The sequence below is a fragment of the Panthera uncia genome (genome assembly GCF_023721935.1).
Source record: "Panthera uncia isolate 11264 chromosome E2 unlocalized genomic scaffold, Puncia_PCG_1.0 HiC_scaffold_20, whole genome shotgun sequence".
Lineage (NCBI taxonomy): Eukaryota > Metazoa > Chordata > Mammalia > Carnivora > Felidae > Panthera > Panthera uncia.
Genome location: NW_026057589.1, coordinates 11,320,694 through 11,347,670, shown reverse-complemented (window position 1 = coordinate 11,347,670; position 26,977 = coordinate 11,320,694).

Below are 26,977 nucleotides of genomic sequence, written 5' to 3'. Positions count from 1 at the left end.
CTATTGTTTTTCTATTATTTATTTCATTTATTTCCACTCTAATATTTACTGTTTCCTTCCTTCTTCTAATTTTGGGTTTAGTTTGCCCCCTTTTATCTCCTAGTTCCTTCAGTTGTAAAGTTATGTGGTTTAATTGAGGTCCTACTTTTTTTAAAATGTAGGCATTGGTTGCTATAAACTTCTCTTAGTACTCCTTTTCCTGCATCCCATAAATTTTGCTAAGTTGTATTTTTGTTGGTCTCAAAGTATTTTTTTTAAAGATGGATGTTCTTTTTTTTAAATGTTTATTTATTTTTGAGAGAGAGATACAGTGTGAGCGGAGGAGGGGAAGAAAGAGAGGGAGAGGATCCAGGCTCTGAGCTGTCAGCACAGAGCCTGACGTGGGGCTTAAACTCACAAACTGTGAGATCATGATCTGAGCAGAAGTCAGATGCTTAACCAACTGAGCCACCCAGGTGCCCCTGTCTCAAACTATTTTTCAAATTCCTTTTTTACTTCCTCTTTAGCCAATGGTTGTGCCAGAGTATGTTGTTTAGTTAACATGCTTGTGAATTTTCCTGTTTATGTTATTCATTTTTTTAAAAATTTAATGTTTTATTTACTTTTGAGAGATAGAAAATGAGCGGGGGAGGGGCAGAGAGAGAGGGAGACACAGAATTCGAAGAAGCAGGCTAGAGCCTGATGTGGGCCTCGAACCCACCCACTGATGGTGAGATCATGACCTGAGCTGAAGTTAGACGCTTAACCAACTGAGCCACACAGGCATTCCCCCTTTCTTTTATTGATTTCTAGTTTCATTCCACTGTAATCTGAGAAGATACTTAGTATGATTTCAATCTTTTAAAATTTGTTAAGACTTGTTTTGTGACGTAACATGTGATCTGTTTGTTGTTGTTGGGTGGGATGTTGTATACATGCCTGTTAGGTCCATTTGGCTTATGATATTGTTTAAATTAGCTCTTTCCTAGTTGATTTTTCTGCCTGCATATTCTATTCATTATCAAAAGTGGGGTACTGACATCTCCTACTATTATGTATTGCTGTCAGTTTCTCCACTCAGATATGTCAATATTTGTTTTATATATTTAGGTACTCTGATTTTGGGTGCATATATATTTATAATGGTTATATATTTCTGTTGAATTGACTCTTTCATCATTATATAATGACTTTCTTTGTCTCTAGTTAGTTGTTTAAAGTCTATTTTGTATGATACAAGTATAGCCATACTTATTTTCTTTTGGTTATCACTTGCATGGTACATCTTTTTCCATTGCTTCTCTTTCAGATTATGTATGTCTTTATATTATTTTTTAAGTTTATTTGTTTATTTTGAGAGGGATTGAGAAAGAGAGAAAGAGAGAGAGAACACACATGAGCAAGGGAGAGGCCAAGAGAAGGGGAGAGAGAGAGAATCTCAAGCAGGTTCTATACTGTCAGGGTAGAGCCTGATACAGGGCTTGAATTCACAAACTGTGAGGTTATGATCTGAGCCAAAATCAAGAGTCAGACACTTAAATGACTGAGCCACCCAGGGCCCCCTGTGTGTCTTTATATTTAAAGTGAATCTATTGTAAATAGCATATTATTGGATCTTATTTTCTTTTAATCTATTCACCCACTGTATGCCTTTTAATGGGGAGTTTAATCTATTATTTTTAATGTAATTATTAATAGATAAAATGGTTTCTATTGCCATTTTGTTTGTTGTTTCCTGTTTGTTTTGCACTCCATGACAAATAGCCAGCCTTCCCATGACAATGTGCATATGACAGCTATAATAGAATTCCCTGTTACCTTTCCCTGAACCTCTTCATTGCAACCCTGGAAAAGCTAAGGTAGCTCACACAATAGGGAAGGGAAACAAGAGCAAGGAGGAACCTTAAAAGGTAAACCATGAGAATACTTCCCCATTGCAAATTCCCATGGCTTGGTCAGGCCTGAGCTGCAGTGGGGATAGGGGAAGGGTAGAATCTTTAAACTGAATGAGAAACTGAAGTTTGTACTCTGAGTGGCCTGGACTTTTAATATGTGAAAATGAAGCATGTTTATTAATATGTGAAATTGACAAAAGGCTATGGGATCTATCTGGGAAACAGCAGGTCATACAGAAGTCTGAAGGGGATTAGTGAGAGGAAAACAAGTCTATTTCTTGATTGCATTTTACTAAGTTCAACATGTTCAATAAACATGTTACACATTTATTGTGATGACTGATACACCTGGCCTCATTTCTAATAGTTATTTTGTGTTTCCATTTACTCTGTTTCTCTCTCTCTCTCTCTTTTTCTATCTTAATGCAACACTCATAAGGTTTCCATGCTCTACTTTTTCTATTTTAGGTTTGAAAATTATGAGTTATTAATTTATAAATAAGTTTTCTTAAGGCCTAAAATACCAAATTATTAGATATGTTTCTCTTCCTCTTGCATTTGACAGATTTTTGTGTACTTTAATTACCTATTAAATAATACAATCCACTATTTTATTATTGTCTATACTTTTGGATTAACCTTTTTAAAACCAAAAAATTTTGAAGCCTTTCTATAATTGGCTGTTAATAATATATTTATCAATTTTTATGCTTGCTGTAATTTTGTATATTCCATGTCTCCCTCTGTGTTATCTTTGTTTCTTATATTCTTGTCTATTTTTCAGGTTGTGCAGTGAGCATCTGTAGTTTTGCTTTCCATCTTGAATGTTAGTATAGCTGAGTATAAAATTCTAAATTGATTGTAATTTCTCTCCAACACTAGTATATTCTGGCATTTTTTGTTTCTGTTGAGAAGACTTTTCAACATATAAAATGTCGATTACCTTTTTAAGGTAATCTTTTTTTTTGTGGTAGCTTTTAACATTTTTCTTTATCCTTCATGTTCTATAGGTCCATTATAATGTGAGTTGGTATGATTTTACATTTATTTATCCTGCTCACTATTCAAGGTGCATTTTAAATGTGACGGCCACTAACTTTTGAATTCTGGAAATCTGTAGGTTATCATCTTTTCAAAGATAGTTTTTTCCCCCTTTTTCCTTCTATTCATTTCCAGTGGATCTACTTTTATTTTTATTAATTTTTTTTAATGTTTATTTATTTTGGTGGGGGCAGAGAGAGAGAGGGGGAGACAGAAGATCTGAAGTGGGCTCTGCACTGACAGCAGAGGGACTGATGTGGGGCTCAAACTCAAGAATGGTGAGATCATGACCTGAGCTCAAGTTGGACACTTAACTGACTGAACCACCCAGGAGCCTCCCTGTGGATCTATTTTTAGACCTGGTGTGCAGCCTCTCAATATATCTTGTCTATATTAACCGCTTTTACTTATATATTATTTCTTTGTGCTTTTGTAAATTTCTCACCACTGCCCTCCACATACTGATTATTTTGTTGTTCTGTATAATCTAGATTTTAGTCCTATTGAATTTTTTACATTTCTACCTATAGCTATTAATATGTTATTATAGTTCTGATGGAGAATAGACTTTTAAAAGATAATCATTCTAGGGTTATTATTCCAAGTTTCAGGAGAAATGCACACTCCAGGATACATGGATAGAGATTATTTCTTAGAATGTACCAATTATATTACAAGATGCATGTGTTTTATCTTACCTAATAAAGCCTGCTATTGTTTTTCCTTATGATACATTATAAGAATAATGTACTTATAATGCTAATAACTTTGGTTATTCTTTTTCTTTAATGGTCTGAGTTCTTAGCTCTCTAAGATGATGAGGTATTTTGTGATTATTTAAAAAGAACAGTGACAAAACAATTGCATTTTCAAAATAATATATGCAAGAAGGTTTGAAGTCAGTTTTCATAATTCAATACATTAAAGAGGGCTGGATGATGAGCACATTTTAAACATTTCAAATGCAAATAAAAGACAGCTAAATAGACACTCTGCTGAATTTCTCCAGACAAAAGGCTTCAGAACCCACCCAAAGCATGTAATCCTTTTGTCTAAAAGGGAAAATCTACTGGAAATCATAAGAGATTAGAAACAGAACCTTTAATGGAGATTATCTGGCATTGTAATATGGTAGTATGGAAGTTATAATGGTAAACTTCAAGCATGTTTAAGTTAATGGATATTCCATGTCAGGTGATTAAATGAGGGTGGTTTGAAATAGGATAGCTTACGATGTATTAATTATTTTTCATCTGAACTGATTAGCTATGAAAATGTTTTCCTTTACTCTGAGGAGTATACAAAATTTATTAAAGAAAACAAAAAGCTAATGCCTAATAAACCTAATTATAAAGCATCTGTACTATCTCTTCAAATATAATATTCCACAATAGTCATATAGAAATTATAAAATGAGTAATAAGAAAACATCAGTTTCCTCTGGATTCTTACAGACCATCAGAAACTTGCTCAATCTTTAGCATTTGGCTTGATTGATCAGCCATTCCTTTAAATAAAGATCTCATATTTTGAATCCTGTTTCTATTCCTTTCTTCTTCTTGCCCCTCAGAGTCTTTAACCCTCAGTTCTACTCGATTTGCCGTTTCTTTCACGTTTTCATTCAAAGTATTAACCTGTTCTCGGCATATCACATATTGTTTCTTTCTGGTAATCAAAGTCTACATCTACAGTTCTGATACCATTCTAAAACGTCCATTGTGTATTTCCAACTGCCTATTAAACAGTCGTATTTGGCTATTCAGTGAGAACTTCTGTACAACATGTTTAAAATTTATTCCAAAGAATGTTTATGGAAGACTTAACTATGTCCAGACCACTGTCCTGGGTGTTGGGCCTATAAAAATCATGAGGCATAAGGAATTAGAATTAAACAGGAAGAAAGACCCATAAACAAAAGTTACAGATACAATGTGATGAAGGCTGGGAACAGAGAAATGTGCACAATGTGTTCTGGGTGCCAAGTGAAGCTGGCTGATCCCCTAAAATCCTCCCTCTCCTCCTTCTACCCACTCAACCTCCAAACACTATAGTCATTTTTCACTCACTTTTCCTATATTCCATATTACTAAATTAGTTACCAAATGCCATTTGTGATTCTTTCTTCCAAAAATCTCATAGAAATCCTGCCGTTTTCTGTCCTTCACTCCTTGCTATCCCCATTGTCACTGTGATGGTCCAGTCTCTCTCAATTTCACATGGATTGTTTTCATATCCCATTAACTAGACTCCCTGTTTAAATCTCACTGTCATAATGTTAGGTTACTATCAGTGTTGGCCACAGAATTAGATCAATACCTAACATCAAAAACACCTAGAATTACCACTTTGGTGTCAACATCACCTGTAACAATTGAATTATACTAGTCAATATTAATAACTGCAGATGAAGTCAACAAACAATTGCAAACATTGTTCAAATGTCTCTCCCAATCTTCTCAGTATTGAGATGAACTTTCATCATTTCATTGTCTTGCTTACTGAGCGCAGGTCTGCCACCTAATAGCTGTAAACTTACCCAAGCTGTTTAACTTTTCTGGGCCACTTTTCCTCATCTGTACAATAGATTATTTCACCAAGTTATGATTTTTTAAAAAATACACATAAGTATGAAAAACAGTGCTTAGGACAGAGTAAATGTAGTTGCTCTAATAATTCTTATTATTGTCCATTCTGTCCAACTCTTATGACATTATGCCTCTTAATAAATTTATAACACTTTTATGTTATAGTTTTTCATATATTTTCTCCATCCTATTAAACCATATGCACCATGAAGGCAGGGATTGAATCTTATTTGTCTTCAAGCATGATTTGTGAACCAATTTTTCCTTGGCCTATGATTTGTCACCCAATAGGATTTGACAGATTCCTGTTTGATTCACAGTTGATGGGGACAAAAAGCACCAGAGCTCAATTAAAATGATACTTGAAAGATACCTGATATCACTAAAATCTATGGAATTATGTATTAAATGGTCCCCAAAGAATCACCTATTTCAAAAATTAAAAATTATTACAAAGAGCTTAATACATCATGTTATACAATATATCATGTACATAAAAATGTCAAAAGTAGCTTTATTTTACATTACTATATTTCTTGATGGTGATCTATCTAGACAAGTAAGGCTTGCTGAATTTGAACATGGATAATAAAGCTCACACTCTAAGAAAATGTTTAAAATATGAAATAGAACAAGGGATTGTGGTAGAGAACTCCTTGGGAGAATGCAGTTAAGGGATCTTTGAATCTCAACAGTTTGCAATTCCTTTCACAGCACATAAATGATTTAACAGTAACACAGAGTGGCCAGAGTAAATTATTTCCATTTCTATCACTGCACAACCTATAATAAGTAACCAGATAAGATGCTGAATGATTATATTGTTATGATGTATGCTGAACTGATCTGAGTTTTTTTTTCTTTTTTGTTTTGTTTTGATTTCTGATGCATTGGATCCTTGCCAAATCATTAAACAAGTCACATTCAGCTGAAGCTGGCTTGAACAGCTTCAACGTAACTTGCAAAGGCCAGTTCATCAAAACCCTTAGGATCACACAAACAAGAGAAAAATACCAAGGGGCCTCTCCTATTTGTCTTTCTGGCTATCTGTGTTCCATGGGAAGGAAAGAAAATAACATGAACAGGATTTAAATGCTCTGTTTTGACAGGTTATTAAGATTCCAACCACAACCTGTCTGCTCCCCTCTGATCAAGCCAAGTCCAGAAACATAGCAGAGTATCTCTAAAGCAGCTACACATACATATAAAACAAAAAATGCTAGAAAAGAAGGAAGAGTGGAAAAATCCAGCAAACATGAATACTCTGGCAGAGTTGTGGGCGGTTTAAAACCAAGATGCATGCTACCATGGAAGAGTATATCAGTGTAGTTGAGTGGTGCAAAATTTTCTGCACAGAATTTAGTTACTCTGTGGTGGCTCAAGTGCTGTCAATCTCATCTTGTTCTATTATGTAATCAATAGTTCCAACCAAGACCTCCATGGGAGGCCAGATTCTTATCCTCTGAAATAAGAGCCCACCCTCGGTATGAGATTTCCTACCATGGCGGCCAGCTCTGATATAGGCAGTGGGGCACCAACTCTGATTTCTCTAAGTCCCTTGATAAATATTCTTTTAATGACACAAATTTCACTGGGGTGAGCACAGGCTTGGGTCCTTGTCTTATACTTTTCTCTCGAAGGCTGAATTGTAATAAAAGGTGGGGGTTTCCATAGTGAGGGACATTGGGGAACCCAGGCTGGATATAAGACTAAGGAAATTATGAGAATTATAGGAGTAGAACACTCTGAAACTACATAGAATGAGTTATGTCATAAATGACTATCTTTAGTATAGAGCAAGGATTGGTCAGACTTCAGCCTATGGGCCATTTCTGGCTTTCTGTCAGTTTTTGTAAAATAAAGTTTTATTGGGACATGACCATGCTCACCCATTCATTTACATATTGTCTATGTAATGCTGTGTTTTGACCTAAACTGTCAGAAGTGAGTAGTGGCAACAGAGAATGTATGGGGTTCAAGCTTAAAATATTGACTGTCTAAACTTTACGGAAAATAATTTGCTGATGCTGATATAAGTAACTGAGCAAAATCACCTAGGCTCAGTTCTTTGTAAACTGTGTTTGTTTTGATGTGAAATAACATGCATATAAGATGAAAATCAGACAGGCCTGAGAGAACAGGTCATAGCAACAATACCCTCCAGGAAGGCATGTATTGGAAGGCATGTTATGAGAGGCAGTATATATGGTGCTATGAGAGGCACTACAATATCAACTTGAACTGGGGTTTGACCCATAGTCCTGCCATTTAGTGGGCCTAACGAACCATGTCTCACAAGTTTATTATCAGGATTAAATGTTATGGCTTACGTGACAACACTTAGTACTCACAAAACTGTTGTGTTTTTTCCTTCCAGTCTTCCTGTCTTCACAGTTGCTGGCACAGATCATCAGCACCTGACCTTGACACATTTTGAGTAAGGAGGGACACCTGTCTGGAACTGCATCCTGACTCTGACTGGCGCTTTTCCTTTGGGTGATGCAGAGCTTCCAAATCCTTTAGGATTGTCCTTGTCAACATCTATGATAGTCGTCCATGGCTTTAAAATCTTTGCCTCCTTTCTAGAACCTAGAAAGCATAAAGAAGATGTGTCATATGCAAAAGGGAATCAGGAATTATTTGCCCATAATTAAGTACAGGTTAAAAGATCCATTCAGCACTCATGATGATAGGTTACTATCAGTGTCAGTCACATGATTATATCAACACCTAACAGTAACAACACCTCAATTACTACTTTGGTGTCAACATCACTCATAATAATTTAATTATACTTGTTAATCATTGCAAATGAAGTCAACAATTTCAGACATTGTCCAAAGTAACCTGATACAAATTCACGAAATTATTTGTTTGTTGAAAATATAAAAATACATTTCCTGTTGAAAGCACTGTTTAATATCTTAGTGCTATATTATTATTAAAAATGATAATAGTTAATATTCATCAAGCCCTTACTGAGTGTCAAGCAGAGTAATAGAATGCACAAATATCTTACTTAATCTTCACAACCTTATAAGAAAGGTAAAATCATTATTTTCCTGTTATAAGAAACTAACACTTAGAAAAGTTAAAATGACAACCAGAATACAGAAATTGGCAATAGCACTTCATTGACAAATTCTATAATTTTTAAGTCACAAAAAGATGTTTAAAAAATATTTGTTGTAACAGAAGAAAATCCTGGGCAGGTCAAGTTAGACAAAACCTGTTGTTCTATGGTTGTGTATCTCCTCACTACATTTTTGTGTGCTGAGCCCTTGTACATCTTTGATCTTGAGTTAATCTGATCACATATCACTTCCATGATCAGGTATCACTAGTCAATTGCTTTTTCAGATTCAATGTGATTTTGACTATTTAAATTTTGTTATCAACATTTTTAAAAGTTTATTTCTTTTGAGAGAGAGAGAGAGACAAGAGAGAGAGAGAGAGAGAGAGAGAGAGAGAGAATGAGTGAGGGAGAGGCAGAGAGAGATGGGGACAGAGGATCCGAAGCAGGCTCTTGCTGACAATAGCGAGCTGGATGTGGGGCTTGATACTCATGAGCCATGAGATCATGACCTGAGCTGAAGTGAGATGCTTAATTGACTGAGCCACCCAGGTGCTCCTGTTCTTATCAACATTTTTAAGTAGATTTTTTTTGAAAGTCAAAATATTCTATAAATAGAAAACAGCAGCCCCCACCCTGTTCCACCTCTCCTCAATCTAAGTTGCACTCTTCAGAGTTAACTACTTTCAAATTTTAGCTGTTTTCTGTGGTATTTCTATCCATAGTTCCAAATAAGATACACTGATATTTGCAACATCTTGATGTTTTTCTGGCTTAGGCATGGCATCCTGAATTTGTAAAGTTGGGAAATGAGGATTTAGCTCTCTTACCCTTCTCCTACATGCTGTGTATGCACACAGACTCACATATACATATACATTCCTTCACCCAATCCTCCCAAAATGGCTATACAACAATTTCTTATTAAAACATTATTCAGTGATACCTTATTATGACTATGGAATATTTATTCACAGCTGAGTCATATAGTATACTATGATTATATTTCTAAAACTTCTTGCTTTCTCTGAAGTCCATAATCACAGGATTTTTTTCTCTGCTTAGTTTCAATAATGTTCTGCTCTCAAACTTGGACAGAGCTGTAATTTTCCTCTAAAATAGGTCAAATATGTCAACTGACCAATCTGTTCCATTTGTCTTGGAACCCTCTGACCTTCTTGCTCCAATCTGGACTAATTGCCTCAAAGCTATCAGTCATCTTGAGAATTCTAGTGGATCAGGTTTAATTCAAGCCTCTGTATTTTTACTTGCTTTTGTCTATAGATTTCTGGGAAAAGTGTTTTAAAAATCTCCCACTCTGATAAAAGATTTGTTAATTTCTTTTATTTTTAACTTTTAAAATGTATTGGAGGGAGAGAGAGAGGGTCCCCACGTGCATTGGGGGAGGGGCAGAGGGAGAGAATGAATACTAAACAGGTCCATGGCCAGTGAGCAACCTGACTGCATGTCTCAAGCTTAACGACTGTGAGATCATGACCTGAGCTGAAATCAGGAGTTAGAAGCCCAACTGAGTTAGCCACACAAATGACCCAAGATTTGTCAATTTCTTGTGAACTGAGAAATAAATTACACTTATGGTTGAGTCTGAACACTTTTTTCTCTTGTATTTCATGTCTTCCTCATTCTTATATTCCTTTCGTTTTGCTGCTGTATGTCCTTGAACAATTATTTTACAGAGGGTTTTGGTTAATAAAATCTCTTTCAACGTCTGAAAAAAGGACCCTATTTTGCCCACTCATGTTAATTTTTGTTTTCTTGGTTACATGATTCTTGCTTCAAAATGATTTTCCTTCACATTGCTTTGTGTATTTTAATTTTGTAACTCTTATGTGAAAACCTGATGCAACACACAGATTTCACCATAAAAACTGCAAAATAACCCTATGTATTATAAAAAAGCATCAGAAGTTTTCTTTAAATTGCCAATATTTTCCAATTTGTTTATATAGAACATTAATTATATAACAAGTTAAACTGAAACTAACATATTGGGGGCCATCATCAACAGAAGCTTAAGTAAATCTAAATCACTATGAGAATAAAATTGAAAATTAAATTTACAAAATTTGAGTTACTCTAGAATTTTAAGAATAATACTCATTGTATAAATTGAGATATGTATGTATGAGGTAGAGACTTTGTTCTGTAGGGGGAACCTGAGAAATCATTTTAGAATAGCTCTTTAATTTTACAGATGAGAAAACAAAAGCTCAGACACCTGTTGAGGGTCATGCAACTTATTAGTAATCCAGCGGGGACGAGAACTCCTAGACCACACTGGAATGTTATATAAACTGTCTTTTCCCAACTATTAGCTTTATTCATCCTTCCCCACATCTCCATTCCCCAACACACTGAAAAAATTCTCCTCTATTATTATTCTTGTTACAATGAACTTAAAGTTATTTATGTATGCCTATTTCTGTCTCTAGAGCATGAACTTCTTTTTAAAAAAATTTTTTTAATGTTTATTTTTGAGAGAGAAAGGCAGAGCGTGAGTGGGGGAGGGACAGAGAGAGAGAGGGAGACACAAAATCTGAAGCAGGTTCCAGGCTCTGAGCTGTCAGTACAGAGCCTGATGCGGGGCTCGAACCCATGAACTGCGAGATCATGACCTGAGCTGAAGTTGGATGCCCTACCGACTAAGCCACCCAGGTGCCCCTGAACTTCTTTTTTAATGTTTATTTTTGAGACACAAAGAGAGACAGAGTGCAAGCGGGGGAGGGGCAGAGAGAGAGGGAGACACAGAATCCGAAGCAGGCTGTCAGCACAGAGCCTGACACAGGGCTCAAACCCAAGGACCAAGAGATGATCATGACCTGAGCCAAAGTTGGATGCTTAACTGACTGAGCCATCCAGGCACCTCTAGATTTTTACTACATTTTACTCCTGAAGTCCAGGACAATGTCTGATTTATCTTTGTAGTTTTGCACATAGTAGGTGATCAATAAATATTCAATATTCTATCTCAGTTATTATCTTTATGGTATTGCCAGTTTGGTATGAAGGGCAATATAAAATAATTTAGCACTTATACTTGTTATAACTCTAATAATAAAGCAATAGAACTATTTAAGATCTAATCCTCATTTTAGAGATGAGTAGATTTAGGAAGCTGAGCCTTAACATCTCTGCCATGTGTTCTGATATATACATTATAGGAGAGATGAGTCTTGAGCAGCTGAGCTTGTCTTATCACCCTAATGGTCTGTGACTCAATACATCATAGACAGGCTTTTCTTAGGGAGGTGAGTTTGACTGACCCCCAGTTCTCCCCAGCATCATCTTAATCTTGTATTCCTCCACATTCAGGCCCTGCAGGTGGTGCATGTTTAAAAGATTTTCACTCACACTGTTTTGCCAGTGTGATAGATTTTATCCACTAGCTGGGATTTTCATGTGTTCCAATAACTTCCTATGGTTTTTCATTGGGCTTGGGTCTCTCTGCTTCTCTCATATTAGTAATGATTCTGGAATAATGGAAAAGAGCTCAGATTCAAGCTTCATAGCAATTTAAATATCACTTTTATCGTTTTCTTCCTCACATTTCTACAACATCCTCTCTACTAATATTAACACCACAGCTTGAGGCAAGCACAAACCAATTTGCCTTTATGGATTCTTTGACCCCTAAATGTCCTTGCTCTGTTTCTGAGCCCTTCCAACAGAAGTCAGGCCTTAGCCCCATAAGCCTATATCTACTTGTCCTCCACAAAGGCAAGCAAAAACTAAGGCAACCTGTACCTTTTCCCTCATAGCAAAAAGACTGTACAAGTTATAAATGTATACAGATCCTTGTTTTCTTTTAGTAATTCAAGTAGGAGATGTATATATTTTGAAGATGTATAAAGTGGATTTTTTTTGTTGAATGACATTATCAGGCTCATGGAATGAACTTGATACAAATCTATTGAAATTACTGTGGTTGACATTATAAAAAACTTGCATTTCTAGTAAGGTCTTTATAGAATCAAAGTTATGTTTTTAACATTGTGTAAATATTAATTTTGTTAAGGGGGTGACCAGAAAATAATATTTATGTTCTACTGAATTCAGAGAAAATAAAAGCGCATTTTGTACTGAATATCTTCCTCTATCTTCTCAGTACAAATGAATGACTAAATCTGTTATATAAAAACATCATAGCAGATGGTCTTTCCCATTAATGACTACGTAATGAAATAACAAATGTGAAGAGAAAGACATGAGAGATTGCAGATCAGTTGTGCAGTAAGTCATTTATCTCAGGACCCAGAGGTCAACCAACGGGAAAGATGCCATGAGGGTAAACACTGAATCTCCTCTTCTTTCCCTATTTTGCTGGTCATTTATAATGCCTTGTGTGATCTATTCAAATTATTAAGTCTTCATTTTGAAGCATCCCAGAAAAATAATCCATGATTCACACAGATGAATCTAAAAAGGGTAGTCTCATTTATAACTATATGCAAAAGTTATGATAGTAACAAAAAGAATTTAGCAATGTTTCACAATAATAATATGGCATGACCAAGAAGGATTTATTCCAGGAACAAAAGAGTATTGCGATACTAGAAAATCAACACAATTGATTACATCACCAAATCCAAAAGGAAAAACAAAACTGTGATACCAATACCTGTTGAAAAGGCATTTAATACAATTCAGACGTCCATCCTAATAAGTAATAAGACTCTACTTAACTACAATAAAGGCAATTTTCTAGAAACCAACAGAAAATGTCAGTCTAAATAACAAAACTCTAAAACATTTCAATTAAAATAAGGAACTATTTAGGAAGATCCACTCATCATAATTCCTATTTTACCACTGCCTTGGAGATTCTAGTTATTGCCATAAATGAGGAAGAGTAAATCATAAAAACAGGCATTGGAAAAGAAGCCACTAAGACAGGTGTGCTGAACCGTTCTACTCTTAACTAGATGACAAAAAGAACTGTTTCTCAGAAGCCCTTCCCTGTGATTTTGTGTAAGAGTTAGTTGAAATTGAAAGTCACCTGAGACTTGGGAGGTAGACATATAGCAGTAACCACTATCTCTGAAGATCTTTGATTCAGATATGATGAAGGACAGATGCAGGATTGCCTAATGAATTCCAGTTTGTCATATTTTCCCCTAGGCCACATCCAATTCTACTTCCTGACTGGTAGACCTCCTGACCAAAAGTAGCCCCAGGCCCTCCACCAGATGCTTGACTGAAGACCTCATACGTGGGAACTGCACAGAGGTGCTGGTTTTCCAGAAACGTTTCTGCCAGTTCCCTTTAATGTTCCCTCTCTTGCACCTGGATGTCTCTAGCTTTTCAGATTTTCATTAAAACACTTTTAAGAAGGTTGGGTAGTAACTTTTCTTTGATCTTTCAACTTCCCTTTTTGGTCTTTACTTCCTAACAGCTCCTACAATTATGTAAGGCCTTGTTCCTATAATTAAACCTCATTTCATGACACCTTTTGCTTTGCTTCTCTGACTAAATTCTGACTGACAGAATTAATAATCTGTTAAGGGTCTGGATACAGATAAATGCTAAAAATAAATGTGTTTTAGCAATATGGACCTAGAAATAAAAATGGAAAAATGAGTATTTTTTCACAATAGTGACAAAAACTATAAAATAACTTGGAATAAAAATCACAGAAGTACAGCATTATATGAAGAAAACTAGAAAATCTTATTGAATGACATAGATCAAGATGCAAGCAATTAGAAAGGCCTTTCATGATCTTGGGTGGGAAACCAAAGATGACAAAATGGTAATTCTCTCAAATTAATCTAAATTAATCTAATTAGGATCCTAACAGAATTTAACAAAAATGGTTATTATTATTTGAAAATTCATATGTAAGAATAAATACCCTACAATAACCTAGAAAGATATTAAAAAGAAGTGTATGTGGTAGGGGGCCCTTTACTATATACGAGAACATATTATACAGCTTTTGCAATTAAATCAGTATGGTCTCCGCATAAGAATAGATCAGTTGACAAATGAGAAGATCAGAAATAGATCATAATATATATAAGAATTTAACATGAAAAATCTGTAACTCAGTTTGGTGGGGTACACTATACTTAAGCAATGGTGTTTACACTAGTTCATATATTGATCTATGAGTATTGAAAGTTTCAGAAGGATACAGAATGTTGTTAATACAAGTTGTCTATAGGGTGGATGTGGGACAAAAGGCAGGAGTTGGGGAGAAGAAAGTGACAAAAAGAAAATAAATCACTAAGCAAACTTAGAACATATGATTTATACCATGCATATATAATTATATTTTAGTGTGACTGTGTGCAAATATATATGGAAAATGGATAAGAGAGAGAGAGAGAGAGAGAGAGAGAGAGAGAGAGAGAGAGAGATACTGACTTGTAAGAATTTGTATGGTGTATCAGTGAAGGAAGCAAGTTGAAGATTAACATGTATAACTTCATTCTGTTTAGAAAAAAACAAACAGATGCCCTGTATTAATCAGGGTTTAGTGAGAGAAGGAGAACTTCTGGGAGTCATACAGAATAAGGAATTTATCACAGATATTTGACTATAATTTGATGCAAGGTCAAAGTGGGAGCTGGTGAAACACTTTATATATGGCTGTTGCTTCTGTGTCCAGTTTGGGGGCCTGAAGTCTTCATGGCAGGCAGTTGGAAAGGAAAGGTGAACATGAGGTGGCATGCAATTCCAAAGGTAAACTGGAGTCTAAGAAGACAAGCTGGAACCCAAGTGGCCCTCTCATTTCCTCCAAACATACAACTTTGATGATGTGGGTGACTCTTGCTGAAGAAGCTGATGCCCTTGGTAATGTTGTGGAAAAGGCAGCTGACCCAGGAATAGAACCTGAAGGAGGAGATCCTGTGGAAGCTGGAGAATGTGTGGCACAGCTGCCACCTGACACCAACAAGGTGAACCGGCAGACTCATACAAGTGTGTACAGGCTGCTGTAACACCTGATCCTGTAGCAATCTTCTCCATCTAATTGTTCCTGCTGCTTCAATTTTGCTTTCCAAATACCATGCAAATTTCTCTGTGGCCACTTTCAGCCTACAACCATACAAGGAAGGGATTTCTAGGGAAAGGAATCGTGGTAAATGTAGTCATTGAAAAAACACACACACACACCACCACCACCACCACCACCACCACCACCACCACCAGCCCTATGTTGGTATAAGTAAGGAGAAAGGCATGGGAAGATACACCCCAGCCTTCTTAATCCTAGTTCCTTGGGGAGATGGTAGTGGAGGGATGTGGCCAGAGGTGAAATAAAACATGCTATATTTTTGCAACACAATGCCATGCAGCTGCTGTAAAGAACAAGGTGGGTCTGTGTGCACCCATAGGGAAAGATATGCTAATGTTATGATGCTGAGTAGAAAAAAGCAAGACACCAGAAAATATCTAAAATATAATCTTGGGGCGCCTGGGTGGCTCAGTCGGTTGAGCGTCCGACTTCGGCTCAGGTCATGATCTTGCGGTCCGTGAGTTCGAGCCCCGCGTCGGGCTCTGTGCTGACAGCTCAGAGCCTGGAGCCTGCTTCCGATTCTGTGTCTCCCTCTCTCTGACCCTCCCCCATTCACGCTCTGTCTCTCTCCATCTCAAAAATAAATAAACGTTAAAATATATATATATAATCTTATTTATGTGAAAAAAGCCCAGTAAGTTTGGGGATATAGATATAGATGACTTACTAGCTGTGTGACCTGTGAGCAAGCTATTTAATATGTATACACCTTATTTTCCTTATTTGTAAAATGGACATAGTAATAGTAGTGATAATATCTGGATTGTAGACTTATCATGAAGATTAAATGAGAGCCATAAAGTACCTAAAATAGTGCTCGGCAAATAGCAAGTGCTGAATAATATTAGTCGTGGTCTTTATCATTATTTTGTTGTTATTTCTATCATTATTAATACATCTGAATGCAAATCACTTTCCTCGTTCTCATACCCTATCAACTCATTCTATCCTGTCAAATCAAGGAGAAAAGGAAGAAGAGAAGAGGATCTGATTTAAATAGAGCTGCCCCAGAAGGTTGTCACTGGCCCATGGGTCAGTGAGTTGTAACCCTGGGTAGTCATTAAAAGGATGTCGATGGAGAGAAGACACAAGGTCAAGCAATGCTTATCCAGAAAAACGCCTGGGATTGACTCAGGCAGCTCTGGCTGTGTGAGTGAGTGTGCACGCACACATGCGTGTGTGAATATTCTCATGTTGTTAACATAAACATGCTTGGGTATACATTGGAAGGAACCAATACAACAACTGTAAATGAATGCCCTAAAAAAACTTTTTAAATACCACAAAGGTGAGGTCAGAATGCTATATAACCTTACGGTTTCTGATCTACACATGGGAGTTAAAAGAAGGGACTGCCAGTATACTCATTTACACACCCTGAGCCCTGCAATTTATTTCACCACATTTGATGTTAGCGGGGAAGCATTTATTTATTTAAAATTACTCAGAATACAGCACAAAGAGCTATTCTTTGGTATGAAATGCGTCTAAACTGCAATAAAATCCCCTTCCTGCACTTTTGACACATTGTGACCACAGTAAAGGCAACATGAGGTTTCTTTTGTTTCTAGATGCTGCTGGAATAAATGTAACAATGGGGCATGAACAGGTTCTCAACCATTTCCACCCCCCCCCCCTACTGGGGCACACGTGGCTGACTAATGTTCCCCACACAGCGCTTTTCTAAATGCAATTCCCAGTACAGTGGCCATTACTTCATCTCATTCACTGCCACCCAAGAGAGCATTTCAAGATACAAATGAGTGAGACTGACATTGGAAGAGGATAACCTTGAAGATATTCTATTTTTAAATTAAAAATGTAATACATGAATATATTCTTATTATAAAAGACTAAAATAATATGGAAATAGATAGAATATATTCCTGTACCTGCTCTCTCACATCCATACTCCTCTTCTCCACAGACAGAAGTTAATAAATTATTAAGTTTGGTACATATCCTTTACATATTAAATTTGCATTTGTACACAGTTATATGTGTGCATGTGTTTATCTATATCGATAACCTGCATTCACAGTGGGTTATTTTTCCATAAATAAGATTATATTTTAGATATTTCTCAGTGATTTGCTTTTTTCCACTTAACATCATATTGTGTTGCATACACATACCATATTTTATATAACCTCTCCCCAGTTGGTGGATATTTATGTTATTTTATTATTAAAAACGATGTTGGACTGAGCATACTTGCTCATCCTAGTATATGCTTCTTTGTGCACAAATGTATTCATTAAGAACCTAGAAGCAGGATTGCTGGGTCAGAGAATAACTGCATTTTATGTTAGCATTCAATTAAACGCAAAATGTCCTAGAAATCTGTACCACTTTCTCCAGTGGCATATTTTGTCATTCATTCAAAAAAGGCTTACACAGTGGCTTCTTACCTCCCTCCCTCCTTCTCTCTCTTATCTAACATGTGGAGGAAAAGAAAGCAGACCAAGAGGTATCAGGAATGACAGGTTAGGCACAGGTTACATATTTAAATGAGGTGATACTTGTAGCTTGCTATAAATAGGTAATCTCTGAGAAAAGCCTGATGGAAGCATTGGAACAAGCCACCCAGACATCTGAGAGAGGAGGATCTGAAGTAGAGGGAAGTGAAAGTATCTGAGGTGGACAGATAGGTGGACAGATAACTGGTGTGTAGTAGGAAAAGCAAGAAGGCCAGTGTGGCAGGATTGAAGTGAGCAGGGGAAAAGTAGGAGAGAGGTAACAGGTATATGAGAGTGTCCATCTCCTCAGCTATTTCTGATACGAAGAATTATTCATTTTTATTTTATTTTATTTTATTTTTTTTTTAATTTTTTTTTTCAACGTTTTTTTATTTATTTTTGGGACAGAGAGAGACAGAGCATGAACGGGGGAGGGGCAGAGAGAGAGGGAGACACAGAATCGGAAACAGGCTCCAGGCTCCGAGCCATCAGCCCAGAGCCTGACGTGGGGCTCGAACTCACAGACCGCGAGATCGTGACCTGGCTGAAGTCGGACGCTTAACCGACTGCGCCACCCAGGCGCCCCTATTTTTTTAATTTAAAAAAAAATTTTTTTTTAACGTTTATTTATTTTGAGACAGAGAGAGACAGAGCATGAACGGGGGAGGGGCAGAGAGAGAGGGAGACACAGAATCAGAAGCAGGCTCCAGGCTCTGAGCCATCAGCCCAGAGCCTGACACAGGGCTCGAACTCACGGAACATGAGATCGTGACCTGAGCTGAAGTCGGACGCTCAACCGACTGAGCCACCCAGGCGCCCCAAGAATTATTCATTTTTAAAGTGTTGGCAAATCCACTGACAAATCCACTCCCTTTTTTCAAGTTGTATTCTGCTTGATTACTAATGAGATGAACATTTTCATAGAAGTCTTGGCCATTTTAGTTATCATTCTACATTTGTCTTTTCATACCTTTTTCTCATTTTTGATTTTTCTTACTGATTTTTAGAATCTATTTGTTCTGGTTATTAATCCTTTTTCGATTATATGTTGCCAGTATTTTCTCCCAGTTTGTATCAATTTTATGAAATCCCACCTGTACATTTTATTTATGACTCCAGGGTATGATTTTTAGCTTAAAAGATAGAGAAATATTTTCCTATATTTTCTTCCGATAGTTTAATCTTTAAAGCTCATTTATTTTTTAGAGAGAGAGAGAGAGAGCGAGTGAGCAGGGGAAGGGCAGAGAGAGGGAGCCCCAATGTGGGGCTCAAACTCACAAACCATGAAATCATGACCTGAGCTGAAATCAAGAGTTGGATGCCCAACCAACTGAGGCACCCAGGTGCCCCTATTATGTTTAATCCTTAATCCACTTGAGATTTATATCTGTGAATGTCACAGTGAAGGCATAATCATGTAATATGTGCATATGTTATTTTTTACTTCCTTTTCTAACTTGAAATATAACATTAATATATTAAAATTTCACATATATTGTTTCTGTACCCTCTCTTCTATTATATCCTATTTCCCTGTTGATACCACACTGTTTCAATTATTTAAGCTTTATAAGGTATTTAGATATCTGATATGGATTGCTTGTCTTCACTGTCTTTTTAAAATATTCCTGAAGATTCTATTATAAATGAATCTGAGAATTAGCTTACCTAGGTCTATTTTATTGGGATATTATTTAATTTTATAGATTAATTCAGGGAGAATTAATATCTGTAAAATATTGAGTGTTTTAATCTAGAAAATAGTATCTTTTCATTTATTTAGATTTCCTTTCATAATTTTCAGTAAATTTTTACAGTTTTGGTCCATATAGGTCTTGCATATTTTTGTTAGGTTTGTTCCTAGACAATTTGTGCTTTGTGTTGTTTTTTATAAATGTGTTGTATTAAATTTTATTCTTTACTATCTTGATTTAACTTTATAAGATACATTCCAGGGGAAAAATAGCAGAAAACCCTGTAGCAAATAAAGATACAAGGGTACTTTTACTTTGATTGCAGTCATTTAATAATCAATTGCTAGGAATAGAGGATCTGAATTGATTCCATCATCAGAAAAATCTCTGGGATATGACAAATCAAAGAGTTTACCTTTAGCCTTTGTTTGGGACATTTATTTACATGGGGAGGAGGCAATTAGGCCAAGCCCTAAGGCTCATACATGTTTAGTCATCCTGGAATCTGAAAACAAAGCAACCACAGCTGGAATTTCTCCTCCTTCTTTCTATATTCACCCCTGCTGTGAATTTGGACTTCCTTTTGTTTCAAGTCTTTATTTTATACAACTAAAAACTTTTAAATTATGCAATATTTTATGCACATAGAAAAGCACATAAATTAATATGACCTTAATTTAACAGCTGAGTCATTTAATATGACCCAAGATTAGTAGCTCTTAACTGCTTGCCATATTTGCTTTGGAACTATTGTGCTTTTTTAAAAATTAGTTTGAAGAAAATATTACAAATACACCTGAAAACACCACCCCCTTCCTTCTCATTCACTCTGATATTGGTGTGTTTCACTCTTAGACACATGTTGAATATTTTTATGGTTTTTCTGTGTACCTCTAAGTTATATTTATTATGTGATTTATTATGTGGGTTCTTAGCATTTACATTGTTGGTATAACATGTGTAGCCTTTTGTAACTTGATATTGTGGGCTTCTGAAATTCATCCTTGTTGACAAGGACAGGTCTCTAAAGTTGCTCATGATACTTTTGTTTCTATCCCATCAGTCAGATTTAGCCAATCTTAGCTACCCCTAAGAGCCGGGAAAACTGAGAAATGTAGTTTTTCATCCAGGCAATCATGAGCCTTGCCAAAAATCAAGATACATATTACTTAGGGAAAAGAGGGGAACTGGCAGTAGGGTATAGCTAGCCATCTCTGCCAAACACTATAAATTGTAATATTTATTGTAGATTTCTGATGTATACTTTAATTAGATTAAGGTATTTGTTTTTTTCTCAGATGACTACAGGATTTAACATTGCTTTTAATTAGAAATAAGTGTTAAAATGTTCTTTGGCATCTTTTAAGATGATTATAGGAGTTTTCTACTTTCATCTGATAATATATTAAATTATAGGTTTTCTATTGTTCAACTGTCCTTGCATTCCAGAAATAAGTTTAAACAATCAATAACGTGAATCTTTTGTTAAAAATATATTTTCTTTTAAAACAGTACAGTTTGATTTATTTAGGATTTAAACATATGTTTACAGATTAAATTGGCTTATTCTGTCATTTATTATTGGTATGGATTTATAAAGATTATGCTAGCCATATAGAGTTAATGGGCAAGTTTCCCATCTTTTTTATATTCTAGAAAATTTATTTAACCTAGAAATTATCTCTTTAAATTTTAAAATAATTTCCCCATAATACCATTTCGTATAGGGTATTTTTAAGGACTAGATCTCTGACTACTTTTAAAATTTCTTCTATGATACTTTTCTATCTCTTGTTGAGTCAATTTTTATGATATATATTTTCTAGATAAGTTACTTTTAATTTAATTAAAATTAAAATTAAAATTTCCAAATTTGTTAGCATTAATTCATATATAGCTTTCTTTTATACTTAAAAAATTTCTGCATCTGTATTTATGTCTCCTCTTTATTTTCTTGATCAGAATTGTTAGAGATTTCACAATTATGTTGGGCTTTTCAAGAACAACTTAGTGGTTTTATTTAGTGGTCCTTTCACTAGGGTTTTGCTTCATTATTTTCTGCTTTAAATGTTCTCTATCCATATAGGATTTACTTTTTTTTTTTCTTCTAATTTCTTACATTGTGTATGGAAGTCCTTATAGCAGACATTGTTTATTGGCTATCTATTCCTATCCCCTTGGCCCTTGTCCACTTCCAACTATAGAGGCTGAAATAGTAGGATACACATTTTCCCAGATGTTCTTGGAACTAGGTATGACCATGTCCTCCTGATATAAAAGGAAGACTTCTAGGGGGCATATTTGGATTTTTTGTTTGTTTTTACTGCTCACTAAAGCAAAGAAACATACACCAACTCTTTTTTTTCTCCAGTGAGTAGAAGGAAAACAGTGTATGGAGAAGACACACCTGATTTCTTTTTTCTTTTTATAAATGTTTATTCAATTTTGAGAGAGAGAGCATGAGCAGGAGAGGCGCAGAGAGAGAGAGGGACAGAGGATCTGAAGTGGGCTCTGTGCTGACAGCAGTGAGCCTGATGCGGGGCTGGAATTCACAAACTGTGAGATCGTGACCTGAATTGAAGTTGGACCCTCAACCAGTTGAGCCACTCAGGCACCCCAGACACACCTGATTTCTTAAAAGCACCAGCCAGAAATTGTATATATCTATGCCCTGTCACATACCATTGGACAGAACTTATTCATTTAGTCAGAACTATTTGTAAGGGAAGCTGGGAAACGACTAGCCATGTTGGTAGCCACAACCCTATCACTGTGGAAGCAAAGAAAAGATTTGGAAAATAGGTTTTTAGCCTATTACTTGCAACTCTTCCCACATCCAATTATACAACAGTTAAAAAATATAAGTTATTGCTTGAAAATGCAAGCTGGTGCAGCCACTCTGGAAAACAGTATGGAGGTTCCTCAAAAAACTAAAAATAGAACTACCCTACGACCCAGCAATTGCACTACTAGGCATTTATCCACAGGATACAGGAATGCTGTTTTGAAGGGACACATGCACCCCAATGTTTATAGCAGCACTATCCACAATAGCCAAAGTATGGAAAGAGCCCAAATGTCCATCGATGGATGAATGGATAAAGAAAATGTGGTATATATATACAATGGAGTATTACTTGGCAACAAAAAGAATGAAATCTTGCCATTTGCAACTACCTGGTTAGAACTGGAGAGTATTATGCTAAGTGAAATAGGTCAGTCAGAGAAAGACAAAAATCATATGACTTCACTCATATGAGGACTTTAAGAGACAAAACAGGTGAACAGAGGGAAGGGAAACAAAAATAATATAAAAACAGGGAGGGGGACAAAACAGAAGAGACTCATAAATACAGAGAACAAACTGAGGGTTATTGGAGGGGTTGTGGGAGGGGGGATGGGCTAAATGGGTGAGGGGCACTAAGGAATCTACTCCTGAAATCATTGTTGCACTATATGCTAATTTTGATGTAAATTAAAAAAAAAAAGATATATATAAGTTATTACTCATGAATGCACAAGCTTGGAAGTTGTTCAATAATCCTTATGGGGCCTATATGGAAAAAAAGTTGAACTTTGAAAATATTCATCCAAATATTAGGGGATCCAACCAGCACTTTTACCTGACAAAAATGCCAAAACTTGAGTTACAAAAATCAGATTCAAGTAAGCAATGACATAAAGCCTGAACAGTCCATTTGAAGCAATAATATTTCTGTAAGGGAGGAAAGCCTATCCATAATTCTGTAAGGGGGGGACCGCACATACACACCGGCATACAACTGACTGGCTTCTCAACTCACTATGAAGTCAGACACAATTCAACCTAAATTAATAGTCACAGGTGGTTTAACTGGCACTGTCATAAAAGCAATTAGCATTGGTTTGTACCGACTAGAACTAGTGGAGTTAATGACAATTGTATACACATGTAGCACTATTCTGCTGTACATTCAAAAATATTAAAAGAATAGAAAAAACGACATTACTTTCTGAGTCATTTTAAAAATTTTTTAAAATACTGTCTTTTATATTTTCTTATAGTTTGCTCTTATGAGTTTAAAATTGTTGAATTAAAAGGCCTACAAACCACTTTACTAATCTTTTTTCTAGCATAGATGCAGGTATCTTTTATAATCTTTTTATTTTAAGTCAGGTTTTAAAAAAATAACTTACATTCAATAAGATTCATTCTTTTTTCAGGTGTATAGTTCTATGAATTTTAGCAAATGAGTACAGTTGAATAGCTGCTACCGGAATCAAGGTATCAAATGTTTCCACAACTCCGTCATCTCCCCAAAAGTTTCCTCATATCCCTGTGTAACCCCCGAGTAAAGCCTTTTAGAGGTGAACCAAAATTATAGCTGAGGTATCCCAGCTGGTAAGCCTGGTTTTTCAACTGGGAGAATACCATGCAGAAATCAAATGTGAATAAGCCAACTAGCTTATCTTTGTTTTTCTCCCCCACCCCTACCTACCCTGAAATCCCAGTTGTTCTTCTCAAGTGCCCCATTGGTCTAAATGATTTTAGCAGTGCATTGTTCCTTTTGCTTTGCAAATATACTTTAAGAAAAGTTTTGGAGGGATACTACTTTTAATTCAACATGTTAGCATGACTATCTTCATTAAATATTTTCCAAATCCATCAGATGCTCAAAATATGCAATAAATAAAAGAAAGGCATAGTGTTTATTCTCAAGGGGCTTTCAGATTAAGACAGAGAATAAATATGGACATATTTATAGTTAACACAATATGGTCCATGATAACCAGTAGGTGCTTAAGCATTTTTTCTTCTCTCTGTTTCTTATTGTTAGCCTGTGGAGAAGGGAAAGGAAGTTGATGAAGTGGAAGGAGTGGCTGTATTCAGCAGAATGAAATAAAGGCTAGAAGATACAGAGGCACCATGAACAGGACAGAACAGAGATTTGGGTAGAGATGGCATTATTAAAAGATGATTGGCATGTTTTGCTTTATATAAAAGAAGCATTGTATTTTGAAGTCCTTGATTTGTAGATGAGAAAACAGGTCCAGACAGGTGCAATGACAGCCTCAAGGTCAACCAGAGAGTTTGCAGCAGAGCCAGGACTAAAACTGTAATTCTGTTCTGATATTCATTTTACTGTTCTACAAGACTTGTCCTAGTTGTTTCCAGGAAACAACTGGCAATTCCTCTCTTAATTCACACTTGCTTTACAAGACCCCTTGCACCACTCTACTCTAGCTTTACAAAAAAAATATATTAGCCATCACTTGTGGATGACAACCATGGCCTTGAAGGTGCTGCCCTCACAGTTTTTCTCAGAGAGTTCATCTCCACCTTTCTTTGAAAAACATTTTTGGCAGAGTGCAGGCCTCATTCTTTGCTGGAGGCTCTGATAATGACTCACTGTAGGGCTAGCTTGAAACCTTTACTTTCTTGATATCATTCCTGGGGGGGGGGGGAGGGAATATTTTCCCAGTTCCAAATAATCAAACTAAACTTTCAACAAAAAGCCAAATACTTGGGAACTTCCTATAAATTTATCTGTGTATGTAGGTTTTCTCCTGTTCTGAAGAGAAATTATATATGCTGCGCAGATCTGAAACTATGACCTTACAAATATAGGATCAAGTATACTATACACAACTCTCAGTAGGTTCTGGTGAAAACTGAGCTTTTTCATTGCTATAGCAGATCACAACTCTACTCCAAATTATAGAGAATGGAGCAAAGTGTCTCACTATCTGGAAAACAGGCAGAGTATATGAGAAAAGAAAACTTACAGTGGAAAAGGTACTGGTGACAGTGTCTTGATGCTACAGTTCTTTGCTGAAATGTAAGTTTTTCAGGTGGTTTGTCTAAAAGAAAATGGGCTACTTGGATACCAAGCTCAAGTCCACAAAGGAAATTCAAATTAGCATCACACCAAACATAGCACTTTCAACATCACCTCTGGGTATTTTCACCACAGTATTCTATGTCCAAAAATATTTTTGAAATATCTATATGCACACAATACTGTGCTATAGGGAACATAAAAAAGAATAACAATACAAGATGGTGCATGATATAGGGACAATTTGGAAACATAAGCTGTTAAGTATTGCAGGAATTTAGAATCAAGAAATAGAACTGTAAAGAACAAGAAGGCTTTATTAAAGAAACTTAAGCCAAGACTTGAAGGACAGAATTTGTACATGTGGAGAAGAAAAAGGAGCAGAGCTACTGTTCAGTTGGATGTTCCAGTACAGTGGCACTGGCATCTATTTTGTGTGACTGGAGAATTCATTCTGAATGGTTGCTGTTCCTGCCAAATGGGTTATTGGATATTGTGAAGATTATCCCAGCAGGCATTTCAGGACACAAATGTGGCAGTGACTATGTGGTCAGGGAGTAGTTCAACTTATTGGGCCTTCAAAGGCAAAAATTAAAGTGAGCAGAAATAGAGATCTGTCTTTAATTGTTGCTGTGTTTCAGTTAAGTTTTTGCACACACTTCTTCTAAGGTTATACGACTAATCTCTTAGTCATATTGACATCAGTCTTAAACTTCATTATCATATGGCCATATGTATCAAACCAACAAACACACTCAATGGGCATAGATGATGACCTGTACTGTCACTTATAACACTCAGATCCAATTTCAATTCATTCTACCAATACAAACTTTAAAGCAATCTCATCAAGAAATAGCAGAGCTGGCCAGTCTTCTCTAGCAGGTACTTCTGCTGTTTCACCTTTTGAGGTAAGTAGCCTCAGGGACATGGAACCAATTTTCAGCAGTGATTTGCTACAATATTGAATACACATTCAATACCCTGTAGATAGAAAAGGAGGATCTGATTCATCAACACTTTCCTTTAGGTCAGCAAACACTCAGGGAACAATTAGACTGTTTATAAAGCTTTGGTACCTGGAATAGTGCAAAGTCAATTTTAAAAATATATTGAATATGTGAGCTTTTCCAAATTGTCATCAACTGTTATGACAAGCTATTGTAGAGGACTGAAGGAGCAGCTGATTTCAAAATAGTAAATCAAGTCTTGGTCAAGAGCACTGATGAAAAGAGAACAGGATTCTTGCTGTGTTTATGAGTAGCTCAAGACAGCTTTAATACACATCAATCACAGGTAGGCAGCATGCTCTGGTCCATGCCCCTGACTCTCAGAGTGACCTTTTGTGAGTCACCAGACGGCTTTCAGGCTCGGTTACTCAGCCGAAAACAAA